Below are 26,930 nucleotides of genomic sequence, written 5' to 3' on the forward strand. Positions count from 1 at the left end.
TTCTTTTTTTTTTTTCTTTTTCTTTTTTACTTTACCATCACCAGTCGCACTGATCGCGTTGATAGGGGCGGCTAGCGATCCAGTGACGTACTTCGAGATGAGACCAATCCGGGAAGAAAAGAACTGGCCGGGCGTATCAACGCATGCGCGAAGAAGCTTACCATTGTGGTCGTCGTCGTCAAATACCGAACATCCGGGGGCTTGGGCCGCCATTTTGCATTTTCTGTCTACTTCGGCGTGCCTCGTGTCGGCTGCTCTCTGCGCCGCACTGTACCCCGCGGTACTGCTGGCTCCCGGATTTTAAGCGACGGCCAGCGGGAATTTCAGCCCTTGGGGCATATGCTACGTTACTATACGCCAAGGACACTCCGGTTAAGCCGCCGAAGCGTATAAGTCGCAGGTCTTGCCTGCCTAGTACTCGTTTCTTTGTGTGTGCGTGTTCCCACTCGTCGGCGACGCCTGGACTACGAACTGTGGACGAACTCTGACCATGGCCACTAACCGAGGACCTGCGCAGCGACCCTTCATCACGGCGAGCGTCGTCACGGCGAGCTTCCACACGTCGAGCGTCGTCAGCGCTCACGAGCTAAGTCCTATAGATGGTCCCCAAGCTGGCGAGGGTGGCGCACGCCTTAGCGAAGTTAACTGTTAAGTTCTACTAGTTAGCGCTCGCTATGATTGTAAAGTTACGTTTGAAAATTACGTAAAGTTAGTTTTGTTGCTTAACTGTAAGCCCGAGGAGTTTCGTTGGCATGGCTGCGACCACATGGGTCTCCCCCGTGCCGGAATCGAAGAGGACGGGCCACCGTGTTCGGGGTGGCGGCGTGTGTAGCTTCAGGCTTAGCTGACACACAGCTTAGCTCACACTAGGCAGGCTAGCTGATAGCGTCCTCTTTTCGACTGCGGCAAGGACATGGACCCGTTCCGAATTGCACTGCGACCCGACCACTATTTCGTGACAAGGTAGCCCGGGCGCGTCAGTGCTATCGAGCGAAATGTGGAATCGGGGGAGCACTCGGAATTACCTCGCCAGCTTTTAGCTACTAATCCTGCTTAACGCAGCCCTCGACGCCGGACGTCGCCTGCGGTCCTCATCGGAGCTTGGCCGGGCAGCAGCGACAGTAAGCGGGCCGTTTCGTTGCCGTTGTTGCTGTTTCTTTTTCTCAGTGTGTACTTAATGTCCTCGCTGTCTTTCAGAGCATCACTCGTAGCGCGGCCTACCGTGTTCCCTCGTCGGTGTGGTCTTGTTGGCAGGTGAGACCATGGTCATCGCCCTGCACTACTACGGGTAAGTACCCCGTCCAGACGAATAGTTCTACAGCTATGTCCTGGAGTTGTTAACAAATATGCCTCGTTGTCGTTCCAGGATCCCAACTTTTGCTTTCGATTGCGGCCCACGAGTAGGAAGGATATCCAGTGTGCTGCTCCACGTTTGCCATCCTCCCAACGTCCTCCCACAGGAGATGGCCCTGAGCACCACTCGTACCGTGGCTGGCCGCGTTGGCTCCATTGCATTCTACCACCCGTGTCCTGCCGGCAGACGGGACTTGGTTTGGAGCCCTGCCACTACTGGTAAATATCACACACGATTCGTACTACCACTTTGCCCTCTTATTATTATAATTATTTACAATACTGCCGCTATCGAGTGGGAGGATAGGAGTAAACCAGTTTCGAGACAATAATTTTCAGTGTCCGACGAAATGCATGGGCGTTCCAGTTTGTGCTTCAATGCAAAAACAGCGTTTTCCTCGAAAAGTTAACTGGAATGCCCATGCATATCGTCGGACACTGAAAATTAATCTCGAAACTGGTTCAGTCCTGGGAATTGATTCCAAGTTGATACGCCGTGCCATCTCAGCGGCTAGAAATCGTGAATTGAAAGATGTGCTGTAAAATTACAGTTCATAAGCGTAATTATGTTAATTATTCAATTAAGCGTTTCGATTTCTTGTAAGAATAGCCACCTCATCGAGTAGTTTAGATCAAGGATTATAATTGTGCTATCTGCCACAGGCAATTTAAAAAATTGGTGCGGCTAAAATGAAACACCCTGTGTGAAGGAATACAAGCCAATGTAACGCTTTAGCACGGGTAGGCTAGAGAACATACGTGCGCCTGCTTCCCTTTGGGCGAAAGACGCCGGGTGAAAGACGCCGGAATGAAGCACTTACAACAAAACCTTCACTTCGCACACATGCCGACATGTCCGTTGAATCTGCGTAATTTATTCGCAGTGGGATTTCATTATTTTGGTTGTACCAGACGTATGGCTGATTGCCGTTGCAAAGTTTGTAGAACGCGAGATGCAATTTCTCGTTTTTTGTTATTTTTTTTTTAACGGATTCTTTTAGTCCCGTTGCAAGCTTCGCGATTTTTCGTACTTTTCGTTCAGTCTTCCCCGATAGGCCAGTCCGTATTATCGACTTTGCAACCTCTTTGAAAGTTTTGTCACGAATTGAGCTCAAATATAACGATTCTTGCCTTTCGTCTTCCCTTGCATAAACGGCGAATGCGTTCAAAAGTTAACGCTCTCTGACCAAGCGTGTCCCGATTTTTTTTTCTTTACTGTGTAATGCCGGAGAGAGGTTGTGCGTCGCTGCTCCCGCTTGTCTGCTTAGAAAACCTGTAGCCTCGGCGCTGCAACTAGCGCTATAGCACTGGGCTGGAACGGCTCGGCAGCTAGGCAGGACCCGACGTGACTCGGCTTCCCGCTGTCAATGAACCCCGTAGAAACGGTATCTTCTACTACCTTACTGTTTCCCTTTCAACCTAAGGGGTGTCATAGACAATATAATTTAAACTCCTATAGGCTACAGCGTGCTCGCGCGCTACTATGCCGCGTAATCTCTAAACGCACGCCTAATCCTTATGGCGTATTTTCATCGAAATCTGCATTCATTCTAAGTGAGTCATGCTTTCTGGATAGTTAGAGTGGATGGAATCCATGAGCGTTTATAAGTGAGTGGTAACCTGCGAGTTCACCGTGCTCTACTTTTAATAATACCTAAGGTCTTGCATATGTTATTTCGCCTAAATAAACTATGAATTCATAGCTTATCTTTCATGCGGGCGAGCGCCACGGCTCGCCTATAATAGCACTGGAGCGCACTTTTCAACCGGAATATCGCGTTGCGCGATGTATGTTAGTCCTTGTGCATTTATATCCCGAGCCGCATTTCCTACTTGGGAATAAGATCAGAACTTTGACTGTAAGACGACGGCTCCTTTAACAAGGATTACTGCGTGCAGTAGTAACTTTTCAAAATGACATCAGACGGCGTATTTCAACACGCCAATTTCATTAACAAGAATTTTATCCACGTGGCACTGTAATAAAGGTCTCTTCAATGCTTCGCAGTCACAATGAACATCGCATAATGCGCTATCTATTTACGACACCTGGCCGCTTCGCTGCAGTTTTAGTAGGGAGTACTCTAACATTTGATAGCGTGTCTGCGTTGGTTGGCTAAAACGTTGAATTTTTCGTTCAGTGTGGTCCTGCGTTAATCAAGGGGGTGTTCAGCCGCGAGTTAAATGCGTATGAAAAAAACTTTCAGTGAGGTCCCATATCGATTGCCAAGACGACTTTGACGGCGACAGATTTAATGCGTTGACGTTATTTCATTTGCGACTGTTTGCGTGTGTTGGTTAATTAAATAACTAATTGGTCGTAATTCGGTTTTTCTTTGCTTTACGGAGTCTAATTTCTCCTTGTTAGTATGTACTGCTCTTTAGAACTCTTGGTCTTAATTTGGCGTGACCACTCTTATCACGGAGTCTCGAATTGATGAGTAGCCTTTATTACTGTTCGCAACCCTTAATTATAATTAATCGCAATTATTCTTAGTTACTTGGTGATTTATTTCCTTTAGCACGCTTTAATAAAGATGTATAATGGGATTGTGGCAGTATCGTTGTGCGTTGGGGATACTCTGTGCCCGATGCGGTCCAAGATCCAACGGCCCGTCTTGCTTCCCTATAGTCGGTGAATGTGCGCCGTGCGGTGTGCTTCTAGAAGCTCTTCCGTGCTATTGTGTAACCCCTGGCTTAGAAGCAGCACACAGGAAAATCCTAGTTGGTTAAGTTGATAGTAAAACCAGCATCGTCCTGTGCTATTTGTTGTGCGTATGCGTCTAGTTAACTATAGTTTAACCCCTTGTTAAATATGTACCAACTCGCCCGGTACATAACGTTACTGCGTCCATGCCTTATTGTTTCAGAATCTTGACCTCTGCTTTCGGTTGCGGCCCACGAGTAGGATATCCAGTGTGCTGCTCCACGTTTGCCATCCTCCCAACGTCCCCATACAGGAGATGGCCTTGAGCACCACTTGTACCGTGGCCGACCGCGCTTTATCGTCGGTGTGCGGTCTTGCTGGCAAACGAAGACTGCTCATCGCCCTGCACCACTACGTGTAAGTACTGCCGTACCCATGACTTGTACTACAGCTCTTCTCGAGTGGTTAAAAATACACCTCGTGGTTTCATTTCCAGTTTTTAAGTGTAATCTTAAGTATTTACAAGGGAAAAAAAGATACTGAAACAAATATTACTAAAGGCAACGAAACAAATATTACAAAAAGCAAAGTGCAACATCTTTATACAATATTAACACGTAATGGTTTCACGTTATCACAGAATGTTTCACAATTAGAGATGGATGCAATGTGATCCGGAAGAGTGTTCCAATGTGCAATGGCTCTAGTTAGTGGTGATGAGTTAAATGCCTGTGTTTGACCATGAATGCGCATGAAACTGAGTGCATCGTGAATGCGTCGAGATGTGCGCATGGGAGCATGAAGCAGCAAACAGTAATATTTTGCACTCGACTGTACGTTTATAGTAATAAATTTCAGAGACCACGGGAGCGGCGACAAAACTGCATGGCTGCGCCTTCGCAAGGCTGCGCGCCGAAGTTGGAGAGCGCGTACTGCGCAAGCGCGTACTTTCGTACCTGCCAGCCTGCTCGTTCGCTCGTTTCAATCGGGCGTGCACCGGAACGCGTGAGAGAGCGCAAGGTGTCACTTCTGCTAGCCACTGTACTTCTGCAGTCGCCGTCAAATCGCCATATTGTCAGATCGTGACGAAAACGCATCATTTGCCCTGGCAGCGCTTGGAGCGCGCAACTCTGCGCCTTGCTTCTTGATGCTGCGCGGCGCGAAAAATATGCTCTGCGTCTCTTTTTTATAATCGACTTTTGTGATAAGGTCAGGAAGCAGCGATGTCTTTTGCGCTCCACTTCCTGAAACTTAAGCACGATGCAATTATTTGTGGTACTCAGTCCAAATATCATGTGCCCAGACACATGCGTGAAACCACCGAATATCGAGCAGCTGGAGAGAAGAGCCAGGGAAGAGAACGGGGAATCATCGCAGATTTGTTCTCAGAAACAGTAAATGAAGAGGAAACCCCTACCATTACGATAATTACTAATGCGAAATTTGAGCGCACCTCTATACGTGTTTTCATTTTGCCGCGGGCAATCTTCTGTCTGGATGGCGCGGACAATCTGCCTCATGCGGCGCGTTGCAAACGATCGAAGTGTGGCGCGACTGCCTCGCATAATTTGGAGATCGCGAGGGCCAGCGCGTGGGTGACGCGTGGGTCACATTCCGTGTTGCGGTACAAAGCGTGTCTGGCGTTTCACAGCCCCGTAGCTGAGCGGGACTCTTTATTCTTCCCAATAAACTATGCATTGCATTGCATTGAAACCCGGCAGATCGGACACTCGGTACTTGCCCGCGTGCCTTCTGCGATGATTCCCCGTTCTCTTCCCTGGCTCTTCTCTCCAGCTGCTCGATATTCGGTGGTTTCACGCATGTGTCTGGGCACATGATATTTGGACTGAGTACCACAAATAATTGCATCATGCTTAAATTTCCGGAAGTGGAGCGCAAAAGACAGCGCTGCTTTCTGACCTTATCACAAAACTCGATTTCGGAAAAAGTGACGCGAAGCATGTTTTTTGCGCCGCGGAACGTCAAGAAGCAAGGTGCAGAGTGGCGCGCTCCGAGGGCTGCCAGTGCAGAGGAAGTGTTTTCGTCACGATATGACATCATCACTCGGGCGATTCGACGGCGACTGCAGAAGTGACACCTTGCGGTCTCACGCGTTCCGGTGCGCTCGTGGTTGAAGCGAGCGAGCGAACGAACGAGCAGGCTGGCAGGTAAGAAAGGACGCGCGTGCGCAGTACGCGCTCTCGAACTTATGCGCGCAGCCGTCACAAGGCGCAGCCATGCAGTTCAGTCGCCGCTCCCGTGGTCTCTAATATTTTGCACTCGACTGTACCTGTGAAAGGCATAAGAGCAATGACTCCGCGATCTTCCAATGACTGAAATGCAAGGTCTTGTTTTATTCTGGTAATGCTTGAATGATAGTCGTAGTTGCCAGATTTGAATCTGGCTGTCCTATTTTGAACAGCTTTCAACGTACGGATTGGATAATCCTGATATGGTGATCATGTGGATGAAGCATATTGTAGTTGTGGGCGAACATAAGATATGCTAATTTGGTACATCTGAAGGCACGTTGCGGAAGTTTCTGCGCAGATAGCCGAGAAATTAAGCTTTCAATGAGACAGCTGCTACATGCGTTGTCCAGGATAAATCCGATGAAAGGTGAATGCCGAGATATTTGTACGATGGGGTTGTAGAAATTACGGTATTAATCGTGCAATACCGAGTTATTGCGCTTTCGACTAAACGAAATGAACTTGCATTTTGAGGCGTTAAGGGACATCTGCCAAGTTACGCACCATCTGTAGCTTAGGTCAAGCTCATTTTGGAGTTCACATTGACCGTAGAAGCATTTAATATTGTGGTTAGATGAAAGGTTAGCGGACAAGTCGTTGATGTATATTAAAAAAAATCATCATAAACCCAGCACAATGCCTTGGGGGGCACCGCACGTGACGTCGCAAAGCTTAGACTAATACCCGTGCCACACGGGTAAAGTAAGTGCACTTTGAGCGAGTGCACTTCAGCGCGCTGAGTGTCACTTTGGCGGCACGCTGCTACACGAGAAAGAAGTGTTCTTTCAAATTGATGGCCATCGGGAGTCAGACGGGAAAGCATTTATTTGTTAATATAAAAATGTGTGCACGAAAACAGTTCATTATTGTTACAATCATTTCCAATCCACCTTTACAAGGGCCGGCAACGACGGCAACTTGACCAGCCACAGTCAAAACGACTCTATCCGCCAAACAGCTGCGCAGTCATTACCCGGCGTGGTCGTGAACAGCCCGAGAGCGAGAGTACTTGCTTTTTTTTTTCGGCGTGGCACATGTTATCTTGTAACGTTAGCAGTTTAAAACAATGTTATTAAAAATTACTCGCGACTCTTCTTTCAATACTACTTTACTTATTCTTTCCTCATTGGTCACGAGGCTACACACTTCGCCGCCGCGAAGTGTGTTCGCCGAACACACTCGCCGGCGAGTGCACTCTGCAGTGAGTGTCGCTGAGCGTTCCCGTGTAGCAGCCTGCGAGTGACACTAGCCGCGAAGTGCACTCGCTCAAAGTGCACTTTACTTTGCCCGTGTGGCACGGGTGTAAATGTTGTTGACCACTGCAAATTGGTGACGCGAAGACAAGTTACGAAGCCAAGACAGTGTTAATGAATCTATACAAAGGGCAGACAACTTGAAAATCAAACAGCAATGAGGTACAGTGTCGAACGCCTTAGCGAAATCGAGGAAAAGGCAATTAGTTTGATCGTTAGTATTCATGTTGAAGTGAAGGTCAGTCGTGAATTTGAATAACTGAGTCACATAAGTAGCCTTTTTCTGAAGTCATGCTGATTAGAAAAAATACTTAATTGATTCAAGGTGACTGTAGATATGAAAAGCTATGTTAGTGAAACTGGTCGATAATTACGGGGCGAGTGCCTGTAGCCAGATTTAAATAAGCGAAATACGTTACCAATTTTCCAATCCTTAGGAAGCTCACCTGATAGACTGGTTAAATAGAATACACAGAAATCGACTGGAAAGATGCATTCATTATGCGTGGCAGCTTCGTTTAAATTTTTAACATGCTCGTTCTGAAATCAATTCATGAAAAACAGAATGCAGAAAGATTCTGTTTGTACGCTCTGATATCAAAACAGATGTAAAGACAACTTACTGCCGTGCTTCGAGGCTTAAATTCGTACTTTGTTTTACTGACATTCAGTGGAAGCTCGTTCACAACTAGCAACATTGACAACTTTCTTAACTACCTATTTGCTTTTATCTCTGTTAATTCATCACCAGAAAAGAAAACATTCATGTAATCCACGTACAAAAGCCCCTTTTCGTGTTAGGCTGCTAAGCAAGAGGTCATGGGATCGAATCCCGGCCACGGCGGCTGCATTTCTATGGGGGCGAAATGCGAAAACGCCCGTGTTCTTAGATTTAGGTGCACGTTAAAGAACCCCAGGTGGTCCAAATTTCCGGAGTCCCCAACTACGGCGTGCCTTGTCAGATCGTGGTTTTGGCACGTAAAACCCCATAATTTAATTTAAAAGCTCCCTTTTCGGTTAGTAATATACAAGTGATATCACGCGCATATAACGGAAAACCAAAAAATGCCCTAACGAGCCTTGTGGTGCACCTGTAGTCACCGAGATTACACTGGGTTCATAATCGTCCAGTGTAGCATAATGCTTACCATTTTTCAGATACCTTCTAATCAGGCATAGCCTCCACGAGGAGGCTATGAATCAGGTTTAGCCCGCACCTTCCAATTCCGTAAGACGGCTTACTGAAAAGTACTCGGACTGAATCGAAGGCTTTATTAGGTCCAAAAATGTTGCCACTGCGCACAACCTTTGTTCTATATTATAAGCCCCTTTGTTTGCGGTAGTGCTAGCTCGGTTGATTTATCCTCTAGAGAACCAAGCAGCGGTGGCGAAATTTATGCTTTTTCAGAAACTCGAGAAATCTTTCGTGCAGTACGCGCTCAGATCTATTAGTGGAAATGCCGAGTATGAATATTGTTGTTACAGGATCCCAAAGTCTGCTTTCGATTACGGCCTACGAGTAGAGACATCAGTGTGCCGCTTCTTGCCATCCTCCCAACTTCCCACAGGAGATGGCTTTGAGCACAACTGGCACCGTGGCAGACCGTGTTTGTTACATTGCGTTCCCTCACCGATGGCGTCCTGCAGGCAGACGGGACTTGCTCCTACTACTGGTGAGTATCGCGTACAGGCGACTCGTACATCGGCTCTGTCCTCGAGTGGTTAATGAGCCCTCTGTCGTTTCCTGTTTCCAGGTGTTCGTTTTCGATAGCGGTGCACCAGGACAATCCAGGCAGTGCTTCCAAAAGGTGGGAAATTGTTCGTTGATGTCAGATGTCTTGTCCATTTATTTGTGGTGCAGGGTACCAACAGTGGAAATTGTAACTGCTTTTGTTAGTAGCCAATCGAATTCAAGTCAATGCGGCATGCCCTGACCGTTGCAGGGGCTGTTTTGCATAGTTTCTAAATGTGAACATCGTACCTGTGGCCAGCTTTGGTTAAGCGTTCCACAGCTGACAGAAGTTCCAAAGACAGACATTGCATAAGGCTCACGTAGGCGACTTTAGTGAGTTTTGTTTGGGTTGCAGTGCAGGTGAGACCAAATGTTGGAAGAAGCGTCAGAGACGCTGCTTTAAGGATCCTTTGACAAAGGGTGCAGTTGCTTCAGTTAAGTGATGACTACTAGCTTCATGCGTTTTGTTCCATCATTGGGTGTTCAGCAAAAACCTACCCATGAATCAAAGAGAACATTGAGTGATATCTATTTCATTTTCTCGGGCAAGTATGATGCTTGAAACATGCTTATGTGAAGCGGGAAGTACAACTGAATTTACGGATTGCTTGATTAAGATAATAAAATGCTTGTGTGAACTTCTGACAATAACGCTTGATTTCTGATGTTTGAAAGACATTTTATCAAGGCACTGCACATGTTTTCGCAACTCATTTTAAATGGCAGGTCACACAGGAGCATATATGTGGGACTCGATCAAGGTTGTTCGAAATGTGCTTGTCGAATGGGTATTGATTTCTGTCGCGTCAGTGTGGAAGGAATTCATAACTGCAGATGGCTCCAAAAGTGACTTTCCCGCTGCTTATAATTTTTTCTGAATAAATGTGCTCATGTGGTAAAGCAACGGGAAATTTCGCCCGGCGAGGTGGCAGCATTATACGTGACAATTTTGCTGCGCTTGTTCCAGCACTAAACTAGAATTGCATTTTCTTGTCTACGTTCCAGATCTCATTGAGCAGCAATCGTCCCATGGCGGCCCACCTGAGCACATCGGCCGACAACTGTGGACATCGAAGTCTGAGCGTGGCCACAAACCGACGACCTGCGGAGCAACCCCTCATCACAGCGAGCTTCTTTCTTCGCGACGAGCTTAAATGCTCAACAAGTGAGATGCCAGATGGTCCCCAAGCTGGCGAGGGTGGCGCACGCCTTAGCTAAGTTAACTGTTACGTTTCATCAGTTGGCGCTCGCTAGGATTGTATAGTTACGTTTGAAAATTAGGTAAAATTAGTTTTGTTGCTTAACTGTAAGCCCGAGAGTTTCATGGGCATGGCTGCGACCACGTGGGTCTCCCCCGTGCCGGAATCGAAGAGGACGGGCCACCGTGTTCGGGGTGGCGGCGTGTGTAGCTTCAGGCTTAGCTGACACACAGCTTAGCTCACACTAGGCAGGCTAGCTGATAGCGTCCTCTTTTCGACTGCGGCAAGGACATGGACCCGTTCCGAATTGCACTGCGACCCGACCACTATTTCGTGACGAGGTAGCCCGGGCGCGTCAGTGCTATCGAGCGAAATGTGGAATCGGGGGAGCACTCGGAATTACCTCGCCAGCTTTTAGCTACTAATCCTGCTTAACGCAGCCCTCGACGCCGGACGTCGCCTGCGGTCCTCATCGGAGCTCGGCCGGGCAGCAGCGACAGTAAGCGGGCCGTTTCGTTGCCGTTGTTGCATGCTCGTTTTCTCGGTGTGTACTTACTGTCCTCGCTGTCTTCCAGAGCATCACTAGTAGTGCGGCCTACCGTGTTCCCTCGTCGGTGTGGTCTTGCTGGCAGGCGAGACCATGGTCATCGCCCTGCACTACTACGGGTAAGTACCCCTTCTAGACGAATAGTTGTATACAGCTATGTCCTGGAGTTGTTAACAAACATGCCTCGTTGTCGTTCCAGGATCCCAACTTTTGCTTTCGATTGCGGGCCACGAGTAGGAAGGATATCCAGTGTGCTGCTCCACGTTTGCCATCCTCCCAACGTCCTCCCACAGGAGATGGCCCTGAGCACCACTCGTACCATGGCTGGCCGCGTTGGCTCCATTGCATTCTACCACCCATGGTGTCCTGCCGGCAGACGGGACTTGGTTTGGAGCCCTGCTACTACTGGTAAATATCGCTTACACACGATTCGCACTCCCCCTATGCCCTCTTATTATTATAATTATTTACAATACTGCCGCTATGGATTGGGAGGATAGCAGGACTAAACCGGTTTCGAGATATTTTTCAGTGTCCGGCGAAATCCATGGGCGTTCCAGTTAACTTTGTGCTGACAGTGAACTTTGTGTTCAGCTGACAGTTAAATGCGTATGCAAAACTTTCAGTAGGGTCCCATGACGGCTTTGACGGCGAAACTTTAATGCGTTAACGTCATTTCATTTGCGATTGTTTGCTTATGTTGGTTAATTCAACTATTAATTGGTCGTAATTCGGTTCAATTTTCTTGCTAGGTTGCCGTTACGGAGTCTTTTATTCTTATTAGCATGTACTGCTCTTTGGAACTCTCTTAATTTGGCGTGACCAGTCTAACACGGAGTCTCGAATTGATAAGTACTCTCTATTACTGTTCGCAACCCTTAATTACTTTTAATTAATTCTTTAGCACGCTTTAATAAATGTGTCGTATGATGCTTGTGTATTGGTCTTGTTAATTACCCTAATTACTTCATTCTTGGGACTCTTGAATTACTCAATTGTTTTAGCTACTTGGTGCTTAATTCACTTTTACATACTTTATTGAACGGTAGAGGTGTAGCAAGCCGCTTTCTGATTTTTGCCACAGCAAGTGTTGTCGACGATGGCCCCATTCCGTGACTAATGAGGCAGTTAAGCCTTTCGCTTTAAAAGGCGCCGATGCCCGTTAACGCGCACGCACGAGCGCTTACGCTCCATCGCGTGCACACGCGTACTCACAGCGTTTTAGAGACCGCATTCGCACAGCTCCCCTGAGACAACGCTAAAAGGCAGCCAACGCTGCTCTTTTGGAGCAAGGCAATTTAGATGCACTGGCGAGTGAGTTGAGCTTGCTAGGGGGTCTGCGCATGCATGGTCTTCGTAAATAGCTAGTAAATGCACGCCTTTACTAGATTACTATGCATTTTACTTTGTTCTGACTAGTTCTGTATTAGCCAGCGGCTAGTAAAGCTAGTAAGTGCTGCCTTTACCATCCAGAAAGGCTTAGTAGTTTTTTACTACTAAGCCGCTACTACCTTGTCTGACCTTGGCCTATTATGCTGCGATTGTGAGTCTTTTGCGAAACGGAAACCGTAGTGTTCATTATGCTGGACTAACAGTTGTGTGACGTCGTAGCACACATATGTACTAGGCTTTAGACATTTGTGCACGAAACTTTAATTATTCAACCAAATACATAGGCGCTCTCCGGTGCCACATGTGCTCCCTCTAACTAGGCCTATAAATACTCGTTAAGTTTCTCTTCGAGTAAGTGTTGCGTAGCACCTTGGTCGTTCTGTGTCCTTGCTTGTCGTTGCTTGTTGGAGCTGATACGTAGTACATTCTTACCCGGAGTCAGTGCGCCTTCATGTCCTCGGTAAACGTTACGTATATGTATATACCATCAATTAATGCCTTAATTATAGCGAAAGGAATGCGGCTCTTGTTCATGCATATTATTTTCTTATGCTCTCACAATACCATCGACTTCATATGACAATGCAAACGACACTTATAAGTCGAGTAGGCCACATTGTAATGTTGGTAATTATATTTCAGTTGCGCTAGTAACTGCACTATCGGGGTAGTATTTAGTTAGTACTAAGTTAATGCTTTTTTTTTCTAGCTTCAGCAGCTCGTGAACAGTACTAACCATCAGTTTACTATCTGCACTTACTAAGAAGGTAGTGCTTTTTGGGACTAGTAACCTGTTAGTATTTACTTAGCGAAAATGACCTTTTTTTTTTTTAAGAGTACTTCACCGGCGTGCTACGCCGGCGAAAGGCCACTGGTCCGGCGTTCCGAGTTATTTTGTGGGTACCTGTACAGTGTTGCACAGGTGTAGCTGTTCATAGTTGCACCATGTAAGCCAATGCAATTGTGTGGCCAGAAACAGCTTGTGACGTCGTGCTCTTGCGCAGCCCAAGTCGAATCGAACCGCTCCGCTTGGCCCACGCGTGCAGGCAGAACCGGCGCGAACAGTAGCTGCAGAATGTCGTTGAACGGTTCAATTGCGACCTAATTGCTGGTAGCGCTGCGGATGCCCATGCCTCATTGAACAAGGAATTAAACCAGCGAAGACGCATGCAGAGCAAGGCAGCGCACAGGAAGATCATAGTTGATTCAGTTCATGGTAAAACCAGCATCGTCCTGTGCTATTTGTTGTGCGTATGCGTCTAGTTAACTATAGTTTAATCCCTTGTTCAATATGTACCAACTCGCCTAGTACTTAACGTTACTGCGTCCATGTCTTATTTGTTTCAGAATCTTGACCTCTGCTTTCGGTTGCGGCCCACGAGTAGGATATCCAGTGTGCTGCTCCACGTTTGCCATCCTCCCAACGTCCCCATACAGGAGATGGCCCTGAGCACCACTTGTACCGTGGCCGACCGCGCTTTATCGTCGGTGTGCGGTCTTGCTGGCAAACGAAGACTGCTCATCGCCCTGCCCCACTACGTGTAAGTACTGCCGTAACCATGACTTGTACTACGGCTGTCCTCGAGTGGTTAAAAATACGCCTCGTGGTTTCATTTCCAGTTTTTCAGTGTAATCTTCGCTTCTAGTTACAAATATTCGTTTTATACTCATTTAGGAAAGCAGATGTACGACAAAGGGGAAAAGCAACCGAGGAAAACCGAGGTACTAAACATGCTTGTCTGTACCTGACTGGGCCCCTGTCCTCGATATTTTGTACACTCGAGCGACAACGGTAACATAGCATTGTCACTATAATAAAAGTAAATGGAATCAATATTTTGATGCACTCTAGCAATATCACGAAATACATATACAGAAAATGCTTTTATCGTGCGGTAGTGTGTCAAGGCATCGCATACTTCAACAACTTAACATTCTGTAATCAATTAGGCAAGGAAAACCGGCAAGTTCAAATACACTAGCAAAAGTATCTTGGCATCCAAAAAAGAAAATTGCATAACTTTTAATAGCTAAGCCCTCGGGAAAGAAGTATCAAGAGGAAGATTGGTGCCTTGACAGATCTCTCTAAAGTAGCTTTTTGAAATGTATTGGGGGGGCTGTGCTTGCTCGTACGTGTAGTTTGCTTACGAGTGCAGTTTGTACCGATCATGAAAATCCCTTAGTGTCCGCGTTTCCCAAACTTAAAAGCGCACGGCTTGACTTTTTTTGCAACTTGGCTAGCCTTTTGATGTTAATAGCAGCGTCTGTGCTTATCAAAAAAAAAAAAAAAACGACGGCCTCACCTAGCTGGTATTTCGCGTCTCGGCCTTCCTAAAGCGCCTATTTAATCTATTCATTCGGAATACCTTACAGGCCCAGTAATTCCAAGAAAAGATACTCAGCCAAATGCAACGTGCAACATCTTTATACAATATTAACACGTAACGCATTCGTAATCACGGAATGTTTCACAATTGGAGATGGATGCAATGTGATCCGGAAGACCGTTCCAATGTGCAATAGCTCTAGGTAGTGGTGATGAGTTAAATGCCTGCGTTTGACCCTGAATGCGTATGAAACTAAGTGCATTGTGAATGCGTCGAGATGTGCGCATAGGAGCATGAAGCGGCAAACAGTTAAATTTTTTACTATAAATGAAGTGCCTGGGAAAGACAAAAGAGCAATGACACGGCGATCTTCTAATGACAAATGCAAGGTCGTTTTATTCGGGTAATGCTTGAATGATAGTCGCAGTTGCCAGGTATGAATCTGGCTGCCCTATTTTGGTGGTGCTATCACCCCCATCAATGGTGCTTAATTGAACACTTCAGTCAGCCATTTTTAAATGCGGTCTACAACTTTCGTATTGGCGCTTTTTTGGTGCAGCCAATATTCGAAAAGTTAGGCAATTGGTTTATGCTAATTGACCTTGCAAAACGAAAAAAATACCGCAGACTAGGACAAGCGATCCTCAACACCCAGTTGGTGTGAACCTTCTAGCACACTCCGTCGTTTAAAAAAAAATATTGGCAACTTTTAGCTGGGACACCCTGTATAACGGAAAACCAAAAAGCTACCCTAATGAGCCTTGTGGTCCACCTCTAGTCACTCGGATTACACTGGGTTCGTAATCATCCAGTGTAGCATATTGCTTACCATTTTGGAGATAGCTTCTAATCGGGTTTAGCACGCACCCTCCAATTCCGTAAGACGGCTTACTGAAAAGTACTGACTGAATGGAAGGGCTTTCTTAGGTCCTGAAGTGTTGCCACTGCACAACCTTTGTTCGATATTTGCAAGCTCCTTTGTTTGCAGTAGGACTAGCTCAGTTCATTTATCCTGTCGATCCTGTCGACAACCGAGCTGCGATGGCGAAATTTATGCTTAAAAAAACCGAGGAATATTTCGTGCAGTGCACGTTCAGATATATTAGTGGAAATGCAGAGTATTATTATTGTTGTTTCAGGATCCCAACGTCTGCTTTCGATTACGGCCTACGAGTAGAGACATCAGTGTGCCGCTCCTTGCCATCCTCCCAACGTCCCACAGGGGATGGCTTTGAGCACCACTCGCACCGTGGCAGACCGTGTTTGTTACATTGCGTTCCCTCACCGATGGCGTCCTGCAGGCAGACGGGACTTGCTCCTACTACTGGTGAGTATCACGCACAGGCGACTCGTACATCGGCTCTGTCCTCGAGTGGTTAATAAGCCTTCTGTCGTTTCGTTTTTCCAGGTGTTCGTTTTCGATGGCGGTGCACCAGGACATTCCAGACAGTGTTTCCAAAAGGTGGGACATTGTTTGTTGACGTCAGAAATTTTTGTCCATTTTTTTGTGGTGCAGCTTTTCTTAGTAGCCAATCGAATTTCAGTCAATGCGACATGCCCTAACCGTTACAGACGCTGCTTTGCATATTTTCTAAATGTGAGCATCGTACGTGTGGCCAACTTTCGTTACACTCTCGATAGCTCACAGAAGTTGCAAATGCAGACATTGCATAAGGCTCACGTAACACCAAATGTTGGAAGAACTGTCAGCTACGCTGCTTGAAGGATCCTTTGTTAAAGGGTGGAGCGGCTTCAGTTTATGGTGACGACTACTAGCTTCATGCGTTTTGTGCCATCATTTGGCCGTGGGGCCGGGTATGGCAGGAAGTGGGGGGCGACGCTGTGCTGCGGCACCAAATGCGTATCTTGCAACCGTGCGCAAGGGGAACTGGCGACGCAATCTCCCACACGAAAGGAGGAAAACCGAAAGTATGCGCGGGAGGGAGGGGGCTTCTACTCTGCCAACACCCCTGACTCATAGGTCGGCGCACTCATGAGTGCACTCACTCGCACTCATTTCAAAGGCGCGAGTGCGCCAGTGTGAGTGTGTGCCAGTGCGCCAGTGTGAGTGTGTGCCAGTGCGCCAGTGTGAGTGTGTGCCAGTGCGCTAGTGTGAGTGTGTGCCAGTGCGCCAGTGTGAGTGTGTGCCAGTGCGCCAGTGTGAGTGTGTGCCAGTGCGCCGGTGTGAGTGTGTGCCAGTGCGCCGGTGTGAGTGTGTGCCAGTGCGCCGGTGTGAGTGTGTGCCAGTGCGCCGGTGTGAGTGTGTGCCAGTGCGCCGGTGTGAGTGTGTGCCAGTGCGCCGGTGTGAGTGTGTGCCAGTGTGTGAGTGTGTGCCAGTGCGCTGTGAGTGTGTGCCAGTGCGCCAGTGTGAGTGTGTGCCAGTGCGCCAGTGTGAGTGTGTGCCAGTGCGCCAGTGTGAGTGTGTGCCAGTGCGCCGGTGTGAGTGTGTGCCAGTGCTGTGTGAGTGTGTGCCAGTGTGTGAGTGTGTGCCAGTGCGCCGGTGTGAGTGTGTGCCAGTGCGCCGGTGTGAGTGTGTGCCAGTGCGCTGTGAGTGTGTGCCAGTGCGCCGGTGTGAGTGTGTGCCAGTGCGCCGGTGTGAGTGTGTGCCAGTGCGCCGGTGTGAGTGAGTGTGTGCCAGGCGTGTGCCAGTGCGCCGTGTGAGTGTGTGCCAGTGCGCCGGTGTGAGTGTGTGCCAGTGGCGCCGGTGTGAGTGTGTGCCAGTGCGCCGGTGTGAGTGTGTGCCATTGCGCCGGTGTGAGTGTGTGCCAGTGCGCCGGTGTGAGTGTGTGCCAGTGCGCCGGTGTGAGTGTGTGCCAGTGCGCCGGTGTGAGTGTGTGCCAGTGCGCCGGTGTGAGTGTGCGCCAGTGCGCCAGCGCGCGGCCTGGAAAAATTTTGGTGAGTGAGTAACTTTTTTCCCACACTGCCGACCTATGCCCGTGAGCAAAAATATACGGACCACAGGGTCACCGGAAAAAACGAAATTTCTCTTAATTAACAAACTTAAATTGACGAGTACACTGAAAACTTCGCAATGCCAAGTTTAGACTGCAGTCCTCAATTTCAAGTTGTGCTCACCGACAGGGACAAAACTCGGCTTTATCGCGCAACCCCTGGTCCGTATACTTTTGCTCACGGGTGTACTTTGCGCCGGTACGGGCTGCCAGTGTTGTCGCGCGCACCGTATCTTGCAAGCGATCTCCACACTGCTCTGACCTTTGTATGCACCGTGCATTCGGCGCTCAGTTTCCGTTGAAGCGATAGACCACACGAACCTTCGCTCGCTGCGGCGGCTGCGCTTGCTGCCAGCGTTTTGACAATGGTTGTCCGCGGTCATCGAGTGTGATCTATTCATGTTTGCTTGTGCGCGCTGACATCACGCTTGTTAATTGAGTTACTAAGTGAATGTGTCCAAGTTTACGCAGCCGATAAAACTATCCCTACTCCGAATAGCTCTCTTCCAATTTGCTATCGCAATTGATGCTTCGCCTGTCGGGCGAAACTGCGACATTTTCATCAAGGCACTGCACATGGTTTCGCAACTCGTTTTAAATGGCCGGTCACACAGGAACATATATCTGGCACTCAATCAAGCTTGTTCGAAATTTGCTTGTCGAATGGGTATTTCTTTCACGTCAGTGTGGAAGGAATTGATTATAGTTGCAGATGCCCCAAAAGTGACTTTCTCGCTGCTTACTTTTTTTTCTGAATAAATGTGTTCATGTGGTAAAGCAACGGGAAATTTCGCCCGGCGAAGGTGGCAGCATTATACGTGACAATTTCGCTGCGCTGGTTCCAGCACTAACCTAGAAAAGTATTTTCTTGCCTACGTTCCAGATATAACATTGAGCAGCAATCGTCCTATGGCTGTCCACCTGAGCATATCGGCCAACAACTGTGGACATCGAAGTCTGAGCGTGGCCACAAACCCAGGACCTGCGGAGCAACCGCTCGTCACAGCGAGCTTCTTTCTTCGCGACGAGCTTAAATGCTCATCAAGTAAGATAGATGCCAGATGTTCTCCAAGCTGGCGAGGGTGGCGCGTGCTTTTGAGAAGTCGTCAGTTGAGTGTAGCTGTATTCGAAAATTGCGTAAGTTTAGTTTAGGTGATTAATTTTAAGCCCGAAGTTTAGTGGGCACTGCATGCGGCCACATCGGGTCTTCTCCCTGATGGAATCGAAGAGGACGGGTCCACACCCGCGGTGGCGGCGGGTGTAGCTTCAGGCTTAGCGAATTGCGGGTAGGCTTAGCTGGCGCACCCGGCAGGCTATAGCTGACAGCCGTCCTCTTTCGATTGTGCCAGGGACATTAACCCGTTCTGCATGTCCTTGCGACCCGACCACTATTTCGTGACAAGATAGCCCGGGCGCGTCAGTGCTATCGAGCGAAATGTGGATTCGTGGAAGCAAACGACATCCGGAATCGCCTCGCCAGCTTTAGCTGCCGTGGCATCGCACGTCGCCTTGGGTCTCCAGCGCATCTCGGGCCTGCAGCTGATAATGTAAGTGGTCCATTTCGTTGTAATTGCAGCTGTTCGTTTTTTGGCGTTTACGCTCCTCCCTTCGTTGCAGAAGATGACCTTGAAAGCCACTCGAATACCGTCGCCGACCGTGTTGGCTTCGCATTCCCTCGCCGGTGGCCTTGCTGGTGAACGATACTTTGTTCCTCGCCCGGCACTACTCCTGGCAAGTACCTTGAACACTCGAATCGTACTATACCTGTGTTCTCGAGTGTTTAATAAGCCCCGCGTGTTTTCAGGTTCCGACCGTCTGCTTTCGATTGCGGCTATTCACAAGGATATCCGGCGCGCTTCTGCGCAGTCTAGTGTCCGGCCTACGCTAGAGACGCATTTAACTCTACTCGTCCTATATGGCCGCGGCCGTGTTACATCTGCCTCTTCTCGCCGGTGGCTTCCTGCTGGGAGACGGAGTGTTGCTCGGCTACCTGTGCTGGTTCTGGCAAAAACCATGTACATTTCAATCTCGCTACAGATGTGTTCTCGTGTGGTTCATCAGCCCTGCGGCATTTGATTCCCAACGTCTGCTTTTGAATTAAGCGTCGTCAGAAGTTGTTAAATACTATGCTTTCTTTGCTAGTCGGTCTTCTCGAATTGCTTGATGCAGCATATGGTATTTAACGTTCTCGGATTTTTCCGACCGCGCTCGTTGTGCCATTCCAGGCGTGCAATACTTTGCATTGCGCAGTTGTACTTTCCTCCCAGTACTGAATTTGTTGCTCTTTGCATGGGAGTTTTCTCTCTCCATCCTTCTGAACAGTCCTTGTGAATTATGTAACTACATGGTCCAATTGATGCAGTGTTTTTCTGAAGAGTTATGGCAATATTTTCCATTTTCCACAACTTTCCGATTTCGTAAATTTCGTCAGTTTCTGCGGTGTGAAGAACCGTGACGGGTTTCACTTTTAGTACTTCTAATTCTACACCCCATGGGCCATGGACAATCCATTTGCGAGTGCTTTCCATTATACGTTAGCCATTTTACTCGTTTTGTTGTTCGTCCGCAGTAAAAATCGTATCTAAGCGTCTCTAGCATTTTTCACCTTTGTCATCCGCAATCTTTATTCCCATCCTGTTCATATATAACTCGCTTGTCGTTGAGTCAACGAAGTCGTCCTTTTGCTATTACGTCTACTTCAATGATATTGATTAGTTACTAATTCATCTGGATTTTGTTTCGATAAAGCAGTTTCAACTAGTCCTCTCGCTTTCTCTTAGTCCGAATGCTCCCAGCGTGAGTGTCTGTGCGGTCGAATTTAGAAACTAGTTTTCGTGCCACACAGGCCCATGTATATTCGTTGGCTTCCACACGAAATTCTCGCATCGTCTGCTCAATTTTAACATTCTGCAACTGTCCTATAGCGACGGTCGTGTATAGTAGAGCTGAACGATCTTCGTGCGGTTTAGGAGATGCTATAGTTGTCATCAGCCACATCGGGTGTTCCTTTTGCGTCATTTGACTTGCTCTCGTTCATTATCGTTAAGCACATTTCATGTTGCTTCGCAACGCTTGCAAACGACGGTTGCCTTGCAAGATTTTGCATTACATTTTGGTCTCGCGTGCCGGCAGCATTTATTTTCGTATCGAAGCTTCTGCTTCATGTCCATGTGCAGCTTCCTTCACATCACAAAGTAGTGCAACTTCTGGTAAATTCTGTCGAAGATGAATTGAGCTTTGAAGCTGTCTGCGATGTCTTTGCCGCGTCAGATTGCTGCCGTCAAACATTAAAATCTCTAGTTTCGGCAGCTTGACGTAACTGCCATGATCCAAAGACCGATTAACTGACGCTGACTGCGCACTTTCTATTGATGCGTTATCGCAATCGTTCGTCGTTAGTCATTTTATTGATCCTGGGCTATCCTTTAATTTGTTGTAATTACCTTCACGTCACATTCCGCTACTTTCTAATTTGGTCCGACTCCGTTCCCTTGATGACAAACGTCTCCATCTGTGCATTTTTGGCTCGGCAACTGTTAAGCCCTTGATTTGACTTAGTCTCGTGGTTACAGAAACTGTCTTCTCCGTAGCTCATTTTACTTTCTGCCTCTTAAGGTTCACTGTCTCCATCCTTGGTTCATTTTTCGATACTTTCTATTCATGTTCAAAATACAGGCTTACATTCACGACGTAGCAACGGCTTCTAGTTTCTCTTTTGCGGTTGCTCTTGGCTCCACGGCCTCCATTCCCGATTGCCAATCGCATGTCAGCTGTCTCGTTTTCCTTCACTGTTGTTCTTGGCGACGAGGGTCGAGTCCAGGTTCTGAGCTCCTGTTTTCGATTGTGGCCCACAAGGACACCCAGCCCGCTCCTGCATTCTCTCCGGTCTACGCTCCAGCGGAGATGAGCACGAGCACCACCCTTCCCATGAGCGACTGCTACGACTTCTACATTCTCTCGGCGATGGCGTCCTGCTGGCGGACTCGACTTTCCTTCTCGCCCTACACTGCTGCTGGTAAGTGCCGTGTACGGACGGCTCGTATAATTCTACGGCTATGTTCTCCAGTGGTTAACAAATAAGCACTGTGTCGTTCTAGGTTCTGAACTCCTGTGGCCTACAAGGACACCCAGCCCGCTCCTGCATTCTCTCCGGTCTACGCTCCAGCGGAGATGAACACGAGCACCACCCTTCCCATGAGCGACTGTTATGACTTCTACATTCTCTCGCCGATGGCGTCCTGCTGGCAGACTGGACTTTCCTTCTCGCCCTACACTGCTGCTGGTAAGTGCCGTGTACGGACGGCTCATATAATTCTACGGCTATGTCCTCCAGTGGTTAACAAATAAGCACTGTGTCGTTCTAGGTTCTGAACTCCTGTGGCCTACAAGGACACCCAGCCCGCTCCTGCATTCTCTCCGGTCTACGCTCCAGCGGAGATGAGCACCACCCTTCCAATGAGCGACTGTTACTTCTACATTCTCTCGCGGATGGCGTCCTGCTGGCAGACTGGACTTTCCCTCTCGCCCTACACTGCTGCTGGTAAGTGCCGTGTACGGACGGCTCATATAATTCTACGGCTATGTTCTCCAGTGGTTAACAAATAAGCACTGTGTCGTTCTAGGTTCTGAACTCCTGTGGCCTACAAGGACACCCAGCCCGCTCCTGCATTCTCTCCGGTCTACGCTCCAGCGGAGATGAGCACGAGCACCACCCTTCCCATGAGCGACTGCTACGACTTCTACATTCTCTCGGCGATGGCGTCCTGCTGGCGGACTCGACTTTCCTTCTCGCCCTACACTGCTGCTGGTAAGTGCCGTGTACGGACGGCTCGTATAATTCTACGGCTATGTTCTCCAGTGGTTAACAAATAAGCACTGTGTCGTTCCAGGTTCTGAACTCCTGTTTTCGATTGTCGTCCACAAGGACACCCAGCCCGCTCCTGCATTCTCTCCGGTCTACGCTCCAGCGGAGATAAGCACGAGCACCACCCTTCCCATGAGCGACTGCTACGACTTCTACATTCTCTCGCCGATGGCGTCCTGCTGGCAGACTGGACTTGGCCTGGCAACCTTGTGCTTAATGCGTGTGAATCGCCTACACACGACTGTACTACGACTGTCTTCGAATGACCAACAAACAGGCCTTGTGTCATTTTAGGTTACCATTGTTATCGCTTGTGACGCAAGAGAAGTGTTCCAGTACTCATTTACGACAATAACACTCGTGGCCTTACCTCAAGAGCGACTTTTCATCCCGATCATCCTGCCGCAGACTCTATAGCCCGCGTCCTCTGACCTGTGAAAGCGTCGTACGCTTCCGTCTTGGCTGTGTACTGCCCTGTGTTGGCGGCCTGTTAATGTTCTGAAGGACTGCGTGTCGTCGACGTCCCGCGACCGTCCATCGGATGCACACCTACCGATCTCCTGTTACCTTTTTTTTTATGCAGGCACATTTAATAAGTTTATTATAGCCAGCTTTCATTCTCTGAAAGATTGGTACGTTGCTCAGCGAATTAATGGCGCTTCTAGCAATTGCATATAATACAAAGCAGAACAGTAGAGGTCTGGTTACGTGGACATCACGAAGTTTTTCATAAACATTGATGTCGTCGTGAGCTGATCTGTAAATCTTTAGTGGCGAGAGTAATGGGCATTAATTCACATTGTGCACTTTCGTAGTAGTACGTTGATATTGGTGTGTGTGTGTGTGTGTGTGTGTGTGTGTGTGTGTGTGTGTGTGTGTGTGTGTGTGTGTGTTTCCTTCTGTTCGGTCGAGCATTATCGTATGACAAAGGTTCGAATTCGTTCTATTTCGGTAGCATTTCTAGTGGCACCGTTGTATCCACAAAACCCGTTGATAGTTCATTTTTCCTGGTTCGTTCCGGTTGAACAGTGCTTCGTTTGATGCTTTACTATCGTCTATGCACATCCGCTTTTGGATTGGTTGAGCCACTCGTTGCTTTGGTCCTTGGGTTGATCTTGGTGCTCGTTTCGGCATTCAGCGGATTTGTTGAGGTATCTTTCTCGTATCGGAAACTAGGGCTTCATACACGTTCTCGGTTCTTCCACGACGCTCGTCACCTACTCAAGATCAACATGCCACTACAAAAGTGCACAATGTCAATGAATGGGAGAGGGGAGGGTAGTTACTCTTGCTAACAGATTCCCTGATTAGCTCACGACGGTAATGACGTTTATATAAAAACTGCTTGGTGGTAAATGTAACCATGCTCGCTGCTTCTAGTTCTATGTGCCTGCATTATTAAATGCTTTTCTGGATGAGTGATTTTATGGATACGAGGGTTCTCTTTGAACTATGGTGGTGCCGAGGCCATACATTGTCTGCGTTACTTATTGGCCCGTAAAACTGGTTCGTAATGTCTGTGGACCGTGCAACCTCGCAGAAATGTGTTGCCATCGTAGACACGGGCGTCTGAGCAGCGTACGGCTCTCGACGAGGCAGAGTAGCATTTCTCTACATGGTTTAACATTTGTATTGCCTGTCATTTGTTCATCGGACATTGCTACCCACTGTTGCATCATTAGCGCCTTGCTTTGATCTGGATTTCTGTGCGCATAATTATTGATACGGAACAGCCGCCACAATGTGGCTACTCCCTCTATCTAGAGGGTATTGCTGCAGGCATACTATTTTTGTAGAGCACGTCCCTCCAGGCCCTTGTGCCCAAGGGTCTCAGTGAGGTGGGAGTGCTAATGGAAGCGACGCATTTTTTAACGTACATTTTATGGCCATCGCTCTAATCACTCGTCATTACCATTCTTTTAACACTTGTATATTTTATACACCTTACAGTAAATATTTTAGGCCTCTATACAGCATCGTTACATTTTACCTTTCATTCATCGCAGCATTGACTTCCCCATACGATTTCTTGGCGCTCTTTAGCCATCCCTGGTACCTTGCGCCAAAAAAATTCTACACATCATCATCAGTGTGGCTACAGTCACCATCTTGGCCACTGTTAGCCTACGTGTAAATATATTGTAAATAGGCTTGTACATCAGCTACACGTAACATTATCACGTACTGTGCAAGGTCAGTAGGGATGGTGAACCGCCTTGACGCGTCTGTGCGTAATCGCTAGTCAGCAGCCAACGAGATCAGTTTTGTCATTCGTGCTTCAAGTATACCGCTTAAGCCATTGTAAAACGGCTGCTTCAAAGGGGCTACATTTATTCCCCCTTATGCCGAATCATGTGTAAACACGTAGTCAAGTGCACGAGTGCGCACAATGAAATCGTAAATGTCCGCTTTAGTTTTTATTATTGCCAATTACTTTTAATGTTCTCCATACCTTCTAATAACCTGTCCCCACGTTGCTTGAAAACTAAGGTGAGCACTATCCTTGGTAAATGGTTACCTGTACCACATCACTCTGCCTGTGTAGCTGCTTTCATCGGCTGTGATGGATAAGTCAAGCAGCTACGCATGCGCGATGATGCTAAAAAAAAAAAATTGAACGCATTTTTCTTGGCTCCGCACGTGCACACGGTGCTATGGAGCCTTTCTGTAGGAAGTATCTTTCGTTTTCATCTTCAGTTAAGACAGTCTTGCAGTTACGCCACACAATACTCGGTAATTTCACAATACGACCAGTGTGGAGATTTGGACTTGCTAGTACGCGTCATCTTGAAGGTTTTCCTTCTGTGTAACCCAACTGGTACACGGACGTAGAGCAAGGCACACGCACACAACACTCAGTAGTTTAACAATACGACAGCGATGCACGAAATAACTGCAGCTCGAGAGGCCTGTGATATTGAAAATGTGACATGGTACATAAAATCGTCGTGTAGAAATGTTTTTGTCCCTTCAAATCTGAGAGACGTCTTTTCGATCTACTTGCGAAGGTGATGTACAACGCTTACTCCTGTCAGATAGTTCAAATAGCTTCAAGCTGCAAAACCTTTCTTTCATGCAAATAAACCCGTACGAAGTCCACTATTCCTTGCGCCTTGCTTATGCTGTTTCGTTTTTACTTCTGTACTTTTTTACTTACACCAAAGTATCTAGAAGCTGAGAAATTGTGTGCTATGTATATCTCGCTATGTATTTGATATGTATTTGTATATAAATGCGTAAATTTGTATGCTCATTCTATGCATATTAAATGCACTGCAGACTGCCGTCAGCAGCACGGGAGAATTGGTCACGTGCATTGTGTGGCGCTGATTGTACTGAGCATGCGTTGCATTAAACTACACCTTACAAATCTCCTGTCGGAACAATAAAAACGTCTTCCTGTTGATTGTCTCACTCACTCCATGTAGTTCAAAGACTGTCGTGTCAGCCAATCTCGAGGGCACATCCACTGTCTGCAACTGATCGCCCTACGCCGACTGAATGGGAGCTTCAGACCGGTAGGTAGCCCTCAATGGGCCAGCCCTTCCTTCTCTTGAACAAGCCGCCGGCTCTTGTTAGATGGCACGAGCACTATAAGGCGTGAAGCTCTGTTGTACTTCAAAAGCTTGCAGACACTTTAAATGCACTGTCTCAACGAGTTATGCCTACTTTATCGTATTGGGTATGTATTTCTAGCCTCTTTCAGGCGTTGGTCCCGGAGTTGGTAGTCTAAAAATGTTGGCCATTTCCAAAGGCAGTGCAGTCTGTTTCTGCAGAAAAAAAAAAAAGAAAAAAAGACTTAAGTGCTGCTCTTTGGAGGAGTGACGCCATAGAGCCGTGCGCAGTGACTTCGCCCCATTATCAACCCTAACTCGTCGGGGACGATATTCTTTGATCGCAACTCCCGCTTGAACTTTTCATGCGTAGCAATATAAGGATAGTCGACCGTAAAATTCCATGTGAAACCAGAAAACCCCTTTCCCGGTACCGTGCAAGAACATGAAGTTTAAGCCCATTGTGTGCGCCGTTGTTATACGTATAGAAAGGAGGCGTTAAACATAGGCCGGAAATGCATAAGCCTATGCTTAAAAAAAAAAAAAAGGGGGGGGGGGGGGGGATAGCATGCAGTATGGGACGCTCTGGTAAATCACCCGACCAGTGAAAATTGAAGGTTACTAAAGGGGACTCTCAACGGCGAGGATGCGTTAAACCGAGTACAAGCTATGTTTGGCAGTGTATAGTTGTGTCCATCTGTCTACATTTATATACTCGTATACGTGAGGAGTTCGAGCATGCATCAGCATAACCCCCACACGCATTACCACGCAAGCACATTCCCCACCACGCCGACAGTAAACGTTTTCAGCAAGGCGCCACTTGTGCGGCTCTTGGCTTTGTGGAGACGAAAATAGA

At 47.7% G+C, this 26,930-nt stretch overlaps 1 long non-coding RNA gene across 4 annotated transcripts; it reads left to right on the top strand.

The window, feature by feature from the left end:
* Positions 1–214: 214 nt before the first annotated feature.
* LOC119457526 (uncharacterized) lies at positions 215–25,915 on the top strand. 4 transcript variants are annotated; one of them, XR_005193328.2, is made up of 17 exons: positions 215–1,121; positions 1,198–1,288; positions 1,367–1,572; positions 4,224–4,417; positions 8,991–9,178; positions 9,260–9,313; positions 10,243–10,935; positions 11,012–11,102; positions 11,183–11,391; positions 13,723–13,916; positions 15,842–16,029; positions 16,111–16,164; positions 18,537–21,668; positions 21,751–21,935; positions 22,018–22,193; positions 22,276–22,460; positions 22,543–25,915. It is a non-coding gene; the product is annotated as an uncharacterized LOC119457526 (long non-coding RNA). The 4 variants fall into 4 exon arrangements; XR_007467710.1 differs by lacking the exon at positions 22,018–22,193; XR_007467711.1 differs by lacking the exons at positions 22,018–22,193; positions 22,276–22,460.
* Positions 25,916–26,930: the final 1,015 nt, after the last annotated feature.

Source organism: Dermacentor silvarum, chromosome 7 (genome assembly GCF_013339745.2).
Source record: "Dermacentor silvarum isolate Dsil-2018 chromosome 7, BIME_Dsil_1.4, whole genome shotgun sequence".
In the NCBI taxonomy this organism is placed as follows: domain Eukaryota; kingdom Metazoa; phylum Arthropoda; class Arachnida; order Ixodida; family Ixodidae; genus Dermacentor; species Dermacentor silvarum.